The sequence below is a fragment of the Hibiscus syriacus genome, unplaced genomic scaffold (genome assembly GCF_006381635.1).
Source record: "Hibiscus syriacus cultivar Baekdansim isolate YM2019G1 unplaced genomic scaffold, ASM638163v2 tig00110963_pilon, whole genome shotgun sequence".
Classification (NCBI taxonomy): domain Eukaryota; kingdom Viridiplantae; phylum Streptophyta; class Magnoliopsida; order Malvales; family Malvaceae; genus Hibiscus; species Hibiscus syriacus.
Genome location: NW_024062936.1, coordinates 151,388 through 164,056, shown reverse-complemented (window position 1 = coordinate 164,056; position 12,669 = coordinate 151,388). Strand labels below are relative to the sequence as shown.

The 12,669-nt window shown below is 36.2% G+C and overlaps 1 pseudogene; it reads left to right on the top strand.

Moving 5' to 3' along the window:
* The first annotated feature begins 1,614 nt into the window (after nt 1-1,614).
* Nucleotides 1,615-5,963, top strand: LOC120148569 (annotated as a pseudogene).
* The last annotated feature ends 6,706 nt before the right edge of the window (nt 5,964-12,669 follow it).

The window sequence follows — 12,669 nt, the reverse complement described above, 5'->3', positions numbered from 1 at the left end:
CATGACGAAGGCGATCAATGCCGATAAATTTACTTGGTGTCGATCCTCTTGTGGCCTGTCAGAGACATAAGCAACATGAAAGGTACAAGGTAGAAAGAATGGTGTGAAGATATGATTGTTCCAATCAAATCTTCAAGTGGGAGATTGTTGAAATCTAGTGCACATGACACCGAAAGTTGGAAAATTAAAAACAAATGGGGCACCGATTCATGTAGTCAAAAAGGGGGCTGAAATTGTTGAAAAATAAAATGGTAAAAGCTTAAATTTAGTCATTGTAATTTAGGGTATTTACAAATTAGTCCTTAAGACTTCAACTATAAATACCCTTGCTCATTTAGCTTCAAAACCATCCCAAAGCATTCTAGCTTTCTTCCAATACTAGAGAGATTTTAGAGAGTTTCTTGAGAGTTATTTTCTCCTTTTTATCTAGAGATAATTATCATTGTTTTCTCCTTGGTAGATCGAGAGAGGTTGTAATTCCTATTTTCTCATAGTAAAATTCTTCTACCGTTGCCCGTGGTTTTTACCCTAAATATTTTAGGGGTTTTCTACGTAAATTTTGTGTCTCTTTTATCTTTATTTTTATTTTCTCAAATTATCAGTTACGATTTTACTCTATCCGATAGCCGTCTTCCGCAACACATTGATTATAAAAATGGAGGAGGTTGGGGGCTTGGGAGTTATTCATTATCCTTTTTGGTCTCAAAGACGAGCTTCAGTTGTATTTTGGAGGGAATTATTGTTTTGATTCCTTGTCCTTATAGATTTGGTTTTATGCAAAAGAAAATAGAAAAATAAGCTGTTTTGTTAGTTTTAGTTCTTGTTGTTTTCCTGCGTTTTTCAGGCTAAACAAGCATGACACTGATATTCTCTTTTTGATTTTCTAATTTGTTTAAGTTTTGATGTACTAATCTCCATTTTATTATGCATAGATTTTGCAGGATTGAACTAGTTTTGTTGCTTGAATTCGAGGTTTGAAAAGGGTGCTGCGTTTTCTCTATTTACAGCTGAGGCTTTTTGCTAGCTGTGAACATTTCAAGAGTCAAATCCTTCTACAAGAAAGCTGCTACCTTACAACGCATGCTTTTCTTCTGTCATTCATTGTGATTTGATCTTCTTTGTATGGAAACCTACACAGGAGAATCATTGTGCAGAAAATTTTGTTCCGTTTCTGTGAAGAACTGAACCAGAGGAAAAGGAGGGAAACTGATTCTCGGATCCAGAAATACACAGCCTTCCCTTTCTTCTTTTGTACCTGTTCCTTTCACTGTGTTGACACCATGATTTGAACCCCACTCAGAAAAGAAAGGGGAAAGCAGGTTCATTTGTATTGTTTCACCTTTTTGGGGGCAGCTGTCGTTTTGCAGTTTCATGACAAACAGTATGATTCTCAATCCGTGCCTCTAATTTAAGCCAAAGGACTTAACTTTCTTGTTTTAGTGACATCTTCATTAAATTTGCAATCACCAGTGGAATATACATTCTAACATTTAACAAGAAGGTATACTAAGAGAACTTTGAAACGTTGGGTCTTTTAGAGAGTGAGGAGTCATTTGTTCACGTGAATTAGTGAAAAGGAAGTTGTCATAGATGCATATCTCTCTGTTTCTCAGCAGATTATCTGGAATGGAATAGTTAGCCATTTTGGTGGCACATCAGCACATATACTCAGAGTCCAATATGGTGGGGGCAGATCAATAATGCAACTTTTGTTTTGTTTTGTTAGTTCCTCCTAAGAATGTTTTTTGGGGCCTCTACAATGGTAGTTGTTATTAAGATAGTTTTTTAAGTTGTGAAGTGGGGAAATTCAATCGGAATTCTTTGTGGCAAATGAGTCGAGAACAGAAGGGAAGGCAAAGGAAAACTGGGTTGGGCATGGCCAAGAAAGCTGTGGTTGCTGTTAAGGCATCGAAAGAAATTCCCAAGACTGCTCTGGTGTGGGCATTTACTCATGTTGTTCAACCTGGAGACGCATTACGTTGCTTGTTGTTCCTTCACACTGTTCAGGTTGTTCTGTTATTGCTTTTGCATTTACCTATGACATTTTAGGATTGAACTCCCGCCGATGGTATAGATGTGCTTTTCTCTTTTGGTATTTTAGAAATTTGATTACATGAATGGTCTTTGAATAGGGTTTTTGTTAGTCTATACGCATCCCAATTACTTGGATGCAGACATAACTATATCTGCCCAGAAAAAAAATTTGCTGGATATGACTATGGATTATCTTCCAGATTTTGCATTCCAGTTTATAACATATCTGATATTTCTTTTTTAAAATTATTTAGTTTTACTGACTGTGTTAAGTTCTTTCTGTCATTGGAAGTGCTCGAGGCTTAGAAGAGTCAAAATTAGAAATAGAAATGATTATGATGTTAACTCTTTACAAATCCTCTAACTTAATTTTCAACAATTATTCCTGCCTGATGATTAAATGCCACAATCCATCCAGGTAGAAAATGGGGGTTTCCTAGATTTTCTGGTGACTGTGCCAGCAGTAGCCGCAAGTCCCAAACCGGATCAAGTTCGGAGCAAAATTCTGGTATCAATGATTCCTTCTCCCAAATGATCCTCCAGCTCCACGATGTTTATGATCCCAACAAGGTAAATACCTGGCTCTGGGTGCTTGATTATATTATTGTTTTATGTAAATGGCATTGCCTACTAATGATTTGTTTCGGAACTTCATTGCACAGATTAATGTCAAGATAAAAATTGTATCTGGATTACCATGTGGAGCTGTAGCTGCAGAAGCTAAACAAGCTCAAGCTAGTTGGGTTGTATTGGACAAGTAACATCCTCTTTGCTTTGTTTCTTCATTTTTTTTTGTGTTCTATCCTAAAAGTTATATAAGCATGGTTGTTATATCTCCATTTGTTTATTTTCAGGCAGCTCAAACATGAGGAAAAACGATGTATGGTGGAGTTGCAATGCAACATAGTGACCATGAAGCGTTCTCAGGCAAAAGTGCTCCGCTTAAATTTGGTTGGGTCATCTGAGAAGGAAGCTGAAGCTTGTCAATTAAATCCCGAGGCAGATGAAATTTTCATCCCAAAAACAAAAATGGATCATCCGATATTGGGCCCGTTATCACTCCAACCAGCAGTCCAGCTTGGGATGATATTCACTGCTACTGAAGCAGGAACTTCTTCAGTGTCTAGCTCTGATCTAGTCACTTCACCTTTTTGCTCCTCAGAAAGGAACGCAGACTTGAAGAAAGAGGAATCACTAGTCATCAAGGAAAACCAGGATCTTGATGAATCCATTTCAGACACGGAGAGTGAAAACTTATCTTCAGTGAGTTTAAGGTATCAACCATGGATAACAGAATATCTTACTACTCATCATCAGTCCTCACAATACCTCGAAGAGCCTTCAGGTCGAGTTAATGTCAGGGCTCAAGCGTCAACAACACAAGCCTCACTAGAGAAATTTTGAAAACTTGATAGAGAAGCTGGAATTGGAATATCAAGCTTTAGGAGTGATATTGAATTTAGTGGAAATGTGAGAGAAGCAGTTGCATTGTCGAGAAACTCCCCTCCTGGCCCTCCTCCGTTGTGTTCAATATGTCAGCATAAGGCACCTGTATTTGGAAAACCGCCAAGGTTCTTTACCTCTGGTGAATTGGAACTTGCAACTGGTGGATTTTCTCAAGCTAATTTCTTGGCCGAGGGTGGGTTCGGATCCGTTTATGGAGGAGTACTCCCAGATGGACAGGCAATTGCAGTCAAGCAACACAAATTGGCTAGTTCTCAAGGAGATCATGAATTTTGCTCGGAAGTGGAAGTCCTCAGCTGTGCTCAACACAGGAATGTTGTTATGCTGATTGGATTCTGCATTGAGGATAGAAGCCGACTGTTGGTTTATGAATTCATATGCAATGGATCTCTAGATTCTCATCTATATGGTATTTCACCGATCTTTAATTCACTGCACTATGTATGTACTGATCTTTGGTGTGCTCCTGTGGTTGATATAGTCATCATCTATGGGCCCCTAAAGACTTTGCTATAAACCTATGAGACATAGAGGCATGATATCTCGTTTTTATTGACAATCTATTTTCCTAACTATTTAGATTTGATGATTGGACTGGAAAAAGGAGTTCCCTCTACCCTGACTTCCCCCTAACACAGATGGTAAAGGGCAAGAAGTGCAAAAAAAAAGCCATAGATAGTGAACTTAGTTGGAGCTGTTACTGTAGATTTAACATGATCACACTCTAGTTTTTAGATAAAAATATTTATTGTTCTTGAAAATGCTTATTTCTATCTAGCAACCATAGTTTTGAATGTACCACAAATTTGATGTGCTCCAGGGCATCGCCGAGAAGTGTTAGAATGGTCTGCGCGGAAAAAGATTGCCGTGGGAGCTGCTAGAGGTATGAGATACCTTCATGAAGAATGCAGAGTTGGCTGCATCTTGCACCGTGATATGCGGCCGAAAAACACTCTGATTACCCATGATTTTGAACCTTTGGTTGGCAAACTTTTAACTCTTCTGCATGCGTAAATTTCAAATTTACACATTAAAGGATCTTATTCTTCATTTCTAGTGTTGACATTAGGCAGAATCCTTTCCTTTCATTGATGTTAGTAAAACTTTATAAACGCACAGAAAGAAACTACTTAAACAATGTGTTTTGGTTAAGAGGGTTTTGGTGCATTGGCATTAAACGTCCTATTTATCTTATTAGTTGCACTTGCAATCCAATAACTTTAAATATTTTAAGGTGGATGGGAGGAGAATCAGTTTCTATAACTGAAGCTTTTTATGGTTTTGTTATATGGTACTTGTCCATGCAAGTATTGATTCAGATTTGTTTGCTAGGTTGGTGATTTTGGCCTGGCCAGATGGCAGCCTGATGGTGATGCTGGAGTCGAAACAAGAGTGATTGGAACATTTGGGTAAACTAGAACAACGTCTTTGTTTTTCACAATTTACCTAATGCAAATAAAGAAATTAATAATGGTTTATGGTGCGGCTTAGGTATCTGGCACCAGAATATGCTGAAACTGGCCAAATAACCGAAAAAGCCGATGTTTATTCCTTTGGAGTGGTGTTAGTTGAACTTGTTACTGGACAGAAAGCTGTGGACCTTAATAGGCCAAAAGGCCAGCAATGTCTAACTGAATGGGTAAAGTTTTAAGGCTCTGCTTCTACATCTTTCTGCACATCACTAGTTGGAGCATTTATTCTTTTCTCCTGTGTAGTGTAACTTTAAGAATAATTTATGAAAGAGATCTCGCTAACATCTGCCTTATGTATGAAGGACCAAGACAATTCTTTCTGGCTGTTTTAATGTCCTCTCAGCTCGTTGGTTTATTTTTTCTTATTTCTTATTTCATGTTCTTGAATAGGCTCGTCCCCTTATGGAAGAATATGCTATAGATGAATTGGTGGATCCAGGATTGGAGGATCGCTACTCCGAGCATGAGGTCTATTGCATGCTTCATGCTGCATCATTATGGATAAGGCGGGATCCTCATTCTAGACCTCGCATGTCACAGGTAATGAGAAACGTTCTACTTAGGATTTTAATTTGTTTTACCCTTCATACCAGTATGACTCTTTTTATTGTTATTTTTACGTAGATCTTTGTAGCCTTAATATCAGTGGGAACTCAACGCAATTTTTCTTTATCACAACATTGTTTTAGTTATATTCAAAATGTTTATTCAAATAAATAGGTTTAGCTCTAATTTTTAAGTTTCCAGGTGCTCCGTATATTGGAAGGCTACGTGCTTATAGACGCAAACTATGCATCGCCAGGTTATGACGTTGGCAATCAGAGTGGCCGGATATGTGCGGACCAACAACAATATTACAGTGGATCCCTGGTAAATGAGGCATTAGAAGATTTCAGTGGGAAGCTCTCCTTCGATGGGCTAAGGTGTGGAACCAGGAGGACTTCATCTTCCGATCATTTGTAAAAAGCTTACTCTCCTGTGTTCTTTGCACGCATAGTGCGCATATATATATATATATATAAATATATATATAGGCTAAACTCACGATATAATGCTTTGGAAATAAATAATTCACGAAATAACGTTCTCCCAAGATTAATTGATGAAGTAGGGTGAATTGCACAGTTGGCCGTAGGTCGCCATGCCTTCCGGGCGACCTACGACGTGGCTTCCGACTCGTGTGCATGAGAATGATATGATCGTGTGTATGGGACATGCACAACCCAACCATAGGTCGCCAAGCACTCTAAGCGACCTACAAGGTCGCCATGCACTCCCAGCGACCTTGTAGGTCGCCAAGCAATCCCGGCGACCAAGATGGTAGGTCGCCGTGCACGCCCAGCGACCTTATAGGTCGCCATACACGCCCGGCGTCCAACGTTGGGCCATGCACGTGGGATAGGTAGCCATACAATCCTCTCCTCGCGTCTGATTCCACTTGCAGCTGCTCAGGAGAACTTATTCCTCCTGCTCCTCGCGTGATTCCTCTTACATCTGCTCAGGAGACCTCATGCATGCAGCTGTAATAGCTGTATTATTGCAGCATGATTTGAGCTGCAAAGTGTCATAGCTTCGTGCCCTAGCTTCGAGCCATAGCTGCTCCCTTATGCCATAGTTTCGAGACTGCCCACTCTTGTTATCATAGTTGTATTGGTGCAGCATAAAATCAGCTGTTGCATGCAGCAATTAGTGTTGTATTATTACAGCGTTCAACGGTTGAAAAATTTACAGCCTTCAACGTGAATTATACAGCTCAAATTGATTGCAGCTTACCAACCGTTGAAAGATCATTATATATTGGATATGAGGGGTTTAGGGTAGAATCATAAGAAAGAAAGAAAATTTGGCGAGAGAAATGAAATGAAAGGAAAAAGAAGAACAAGAGGAAATGGAGATAAAGGCTCAAACATCATTCGTGAGGTAATTTTTAATTGTTTAATTTAGTTTATTAATATGAAATTATGAAATAATTAGTTTGTTAGTTTAGGGTTTAGGATAAAACAGAAATTTAGTTAATTTGTTTGTTAGTATAAATTATTAGTTTGTTAGTTTAAGTTATATTCTATTAATTTGTTAGTTTAAGTTATATATTAGATTATATAAAAAATTAGTTAATTAGTTTCTTAGTTTAAGTTATTAAATGTAAAAAATATTTAATTAATTTGTTAGTGTGTTTAAACGTATATTAGGTTGTTTTTTAAAGTTTAAGTTAAAATATTAAAAAAGTTAATTAGTGCTTAATTAGTTTGTTAGTTTGTTATTTTAACTAAATTATGTTATAATAAAGAAATAGTTTATTAGTTTAAGTTATATTATAATATATTAGATTATATAAATTTAATTTTTTTAATTTATTGTTGTTTAAAGAAATAATTTTTTTACACGTACAGAGCATTATTCCACAACATTTTTCCATGTACATATTGATTCGAAGAAAGAAACAATAAAGGAAAGGAAATGAGTAACAACTTTTTCACGATTGTCCATTATAATAGACAGATTATGGAAAATGAGATCGGAGTAATTTTTCAGTCTGAAAAACTAATAAATATATGATGTTCAAAAAAGACATCACATTTATAGAAATGAAGCATAAGATAGAAAGAAAAATTCGAGTTGCAGTCGATGGTTTGAGGTATAGGTTTATGATATGCCACAACCCAGTCAAATATGCTGCAGTTCCACTTGAAGAAGATGATGATATTGGAACCATGGTTGGATTACATGAGTCAACCAATATAACAGTTATTGAGTTATTTGTTGATGTGCATAACATATGTGATGTTCCTGGGTCATCAAGAGGTGTGGCTCAAAATCCATCTGAAATGACTTTATATAGTCAGTTTGAGGAGCCGACATACAGGTTCTCGAACAGTTTTATGGCATTATTGGAAAGTGTAAATGAAGTCGGGGGGACATCTGCAACAGAAGAGTATGAGACGAGAAACATACCGGAATTGGTTGTTGATATTGACGCTGAAAATCGATGGGGATAAATTCGTAATGATTCAAGCGAAGATGAAGAAATCGAAGAACCCGTTTTGGGCGGCGACGAAAATATTTTTGGTGGAGGTACAATTGATGAAGTTCCGACACCGTATGAAGCTACTCCTCACATGTACGAGATAGGCTATGATGCGATGAGGGCACCTGAATTCCCAGACATGCCACATTTACCTCCATACTAAATGACTGAATCATTCGATAATTCTGGTGAATTTTCAGTTGGGGTGCAATTCAGAGGAAAAAATGAAGCTACCCTGGCGATTAAAGAGTACTGCATAAAATGCCATGTTGATATCCATGTTGCAGAGTCCAACCAGAAAACTCTATACGCGAAGTGTATAAAATATGGCCTAGAGTGCAAGTGGAAGATCAGAGTGTCAAAAAATCAAAGGCACGATGTTTGGGTCATCACGAGGTACAATGGTCCGCACACATGTTTGCGAAACTTCATCGAACAAGATCACCGACTATTGGACTCCGATGTAATATGTGAATACGTGAAGGCGATGGTTGAAAAGGATCCAAGGATATCTTGTTCAGTGTTAGCTGCATCTATTCAAAGCCAATTTGGATATCAAGTAAAATATGGCAAGGTGTGGAATGCGAAGATGAAGGCAATGAAGCTGACGTATGGAGATTGGGATACATCGTACAATGAGCTACCACATTTGCTACAAGTAATGAAGCGATTTATCCCAGGAACCATAGTGAAGTCTCAAACCATGCCCGTATATGACGAAGAAGGTCAACTTCTGCCAGGGAAGAAAATATTTCATAGACTATTTTGGGCATTCAAGGCATGTATTGAAGGATTTCCATTTTGCAAACGTATGATCCAAGTAGATGGTACGTGGCTGTATGGTCAATATAGGCATGTACTTTTGATGGCAGTTGCTCAAGATGGTGAGCGAAATATCTTCCCAATTGCATTCGCCGTTGTTGAGGGAGAGACAACAGAGGCTTGGGATTTCTTTCTGACCAATCTACGTCGTCGTTCTTGATATCCGATAGAGGAACGGGTATTTTGGCGGCAATTGAACGACCAGGAAGTCGTTGGATACCTCCGTATACATATTTGACATTTTGTATCCGTCATATTGGCAAGAATAGTATCGACCAATTTCATAACGCACACATTCGTAGCGAGATAGTCAGGATGGGTAAGTTTTATTTTCAATATTTGTGCATTTATTACATGGTTTTTTTAATTGCGGTTTAACACAATATATTATGAAACAGGATACAAACTACGTCGACCAAATTTTGACAAGAGATTGGAGAATTTGAAGGTATTTTACGATGATCAGCGTGTTTGGAAGTGGGCTTCAAAAATACCGCGGGAAAAATGGTCGCAAGCATACGATGAAGGTCGGAGATACGGACATATGACCACAAACCTTGCTGAGGCCATTAATTCGGTACTAAAAGGTACACGCCATCTCCCAATTGCGAGTGTGATGAAAGAGACGTACTTTAGATTGGCTAAAGTTTGGTCGGACAAAGGCAAAAAAATAGAGAGTCTTATAAATAGAGGTAAAACTTGGGCTCCTACAGTGGTGGAATCAATCGAAGCAAATGAGCGATTGGTAATATCAATGGTTGTTCATAATTTCGACCGAGTTGGTCATACTTTTGTCGTGTCGTGCATACGCCGTAACGTCGGAGGAGAAGACCAAACATTTAGAGTTGATTTATGACAGAAATGGTGTGATTGTGTTCGTTTTCAGGCATGGAAATATCCATGTGCTCATGTAGTCGATGTATGTATGTATGCTGGTATAAGCGCATACACTTATGTTGATGAGTGCTTTCACTTACGTAGGATATTAAATGTCTACAGCTATGCGTTCAGACAGATACCGAATGAATCATATTGGCCCAGAAAAGATCATGACGAATGGCTGCCAAATCCAATGCTTCGCAGAAGTCCAAAGGGTCGACCTGAGTCCACTCGTATTCATACCAGTATGGATTTTCATGCTAGAGAGAGAGGTCAAGCAAAGAGATGCGGATTATGTAGGGGTGAAGGCCATTCAAAAAACAATTGTCCTAATTTACCAAGATATAGGCCTCATCATTAGTAATGATATATGTATTTCTATGAATTTCTATGTATTTATAAGATTTAGTAATGATTAGTAATGATTAAATTATTATTAATATTTAATGATTTGATAGTAATGATTTATTAATGATTAGTAATAATGAAATTATTATTAATTTTTAAGGATTTGATAGTAATGATTAGTAATAATAAAATTATTATTGATTTTTAATGATTTGATAGTAATGATGAGTAATAATGAAATTATTATTAATTTTTAATGATTTGATAGTAATGATTAGTAATAATGAAATTATTATTAATTTTTAATGATTTGATATTAATGATTTAGTAATGATTAGTAATAATGAAATTATTATTAATTTTTAATGATTTGATAGTAATGATTAGTAATAATGAAATTATTATTAATTTTTAATGATTTGATAGTAATGATTAGTAATAATTAGTAATAATGAAATTATTATTAATATTTAATGATTTGATATTAATGATTTAGTAATGATTAGTAATAATGAAATTATTATTAATTTTTAATGATTTGATAGTAATGATTAGTAATAATGAAATTATTATTAATTTTTAATGATTTGATAGTAATGATTAGTATAATGAAATTATTATTAATTTTTAATGATTGATAGTAATGATTAGTAATAATGAAATTATTATTAATATTTAATGATTTGATATAATGATTAGTAATGATTAGTAATAATGAAATTATTATTAATTTTTAATGATTTGATAGTAATGATTAGTAATAATGAAATTATAATTAATTTTTAATGATTTGATAGTAATGATTAGTAATAATGAAATTATTATTAATTTTTAATGATTTGATAGTAATAATTTAGTAATGATTAGTAATAATGAAATTATTATTAATTTTTAATGATTTGATAGCAATGATTTACGACTTGAACAATGAACAATGTTTGGTTCAATTAACCATATTTTCGTTACATAACTAGTAATGAAATTATAATAATGATTTGATACTAAAAATCATTATAAATATGTCGAATTTGTTAAGGTTTGAAAAAACTAGTCTAATGTCAATATTAAATTTGTAACAAATAACAAACTAGTTTACAATTGTTGCCGATGTCGGGGTGTTGTTGAATGATAATGTTGGGGCGGACGTCTGATGCGTTGTGGTCATTGCGGTTGCTCAGGAGTATGGTACCCATTCTCCTCATTCGTTGGGGGCATTTGAACTGACATGTGTTCAAAGTCATACGTTGACGAAAATATGGGAGAGTAGATGGATGCATCAGGCTGCACAAACTCTGGTATGTATGCATCGCCGAACGGTTGTGGTGCGCTATTATCCACATCGGTCATTTCCGCTTCAGGTTGTTGAGATGAACTCCCACTCCCACTTGGTAGAGAGTATTCAGCTTTAACAAATCTTTTCTTAAACCTCAAAAATTGTCGCCTCTCTACAATTGTTGTCAAGAATGGCTTTCCATTTTCCAAAAAATAAGCAAGGTAAGCTGAAGTCTCAAAATTAAAGTCGTCGTATTGAATGTCGTCAAGAGTTGGCATGAATGAAGCCCTATTGTTCCAAGCATTAATGTAGGTTGCATGCTTCTCAACCCAATTAACATTTTCTTTACGACGACCATCAAATTTGTGCAACTGGTCATGCGTCTCAACCCAATTCACCTGACGACGACCATCTAAGATTTGGAGGATGTCATGATCCCATGGACTCCGCGGAATAGGTTGGTGGAAGTGGAATTGCCTCAACACTCTATCCCCAAATTAGATCTCAACAAACGCAAAATTGATCAATGGTGTAACAACACACCAATATTGAAACCCACTAAAATATCGTGCGGTATCAACGCAAGTATTTCTTCATTCATGTATGGTCTCCAATTAAATTGTAAAATTACAAAAATAATAAAATTTATTTAAATCAAATAATATAGTTAATTTAAATAATAATTAAAAATAACAGATTATACATACTCCTTTTTTGCCTTAATATCGATCTTCAACCTGAACTCTTTAATGTTGTTGTGCACCAACCCCGTGCCTTCAATTTTATGCCTCCATCTGTATATCAATCAAAATAAAAATATGGTCATTTTTATTTTATAATTAATATTTTATATTAAAATAGAGAATTCATATTACCTTCCGGCAAGCGGAAAGTCAACCGCAGTCCGACTAATCGGTGTCAGAAACGGAAGTCTATGCCAAGCCCATGACTGTAGCAGCAACAGACATCCACCGATTTCTGCTGTATTATTATCATTCACGACTAATGACGCCTTGCACATCTCACGATACAATAATGCCAATATCGCCGATCCCCAGCTATATTGCCTACTATTCTCAAAATTTCTTAAAAAAGAAGATATTGAGTATGAACATAACTACCGGATTTATCCGGCATTAAAATACCCCCAATCAACTGTAATATATATGCTCGTGTTTCATATATAATTTCGTGCTCCGTACTATTTGGTTGAAGCTGAAATTCATTCTTCAACCATGACAACCTCACACGCCACCCTTTACACTTTGGTGGTACGGGCGTTTTCCCAAGAAACAAGCTACAAAGTTGTGCCATATTATTAAACTCATGTGATATTACCACTGGCATCCCAT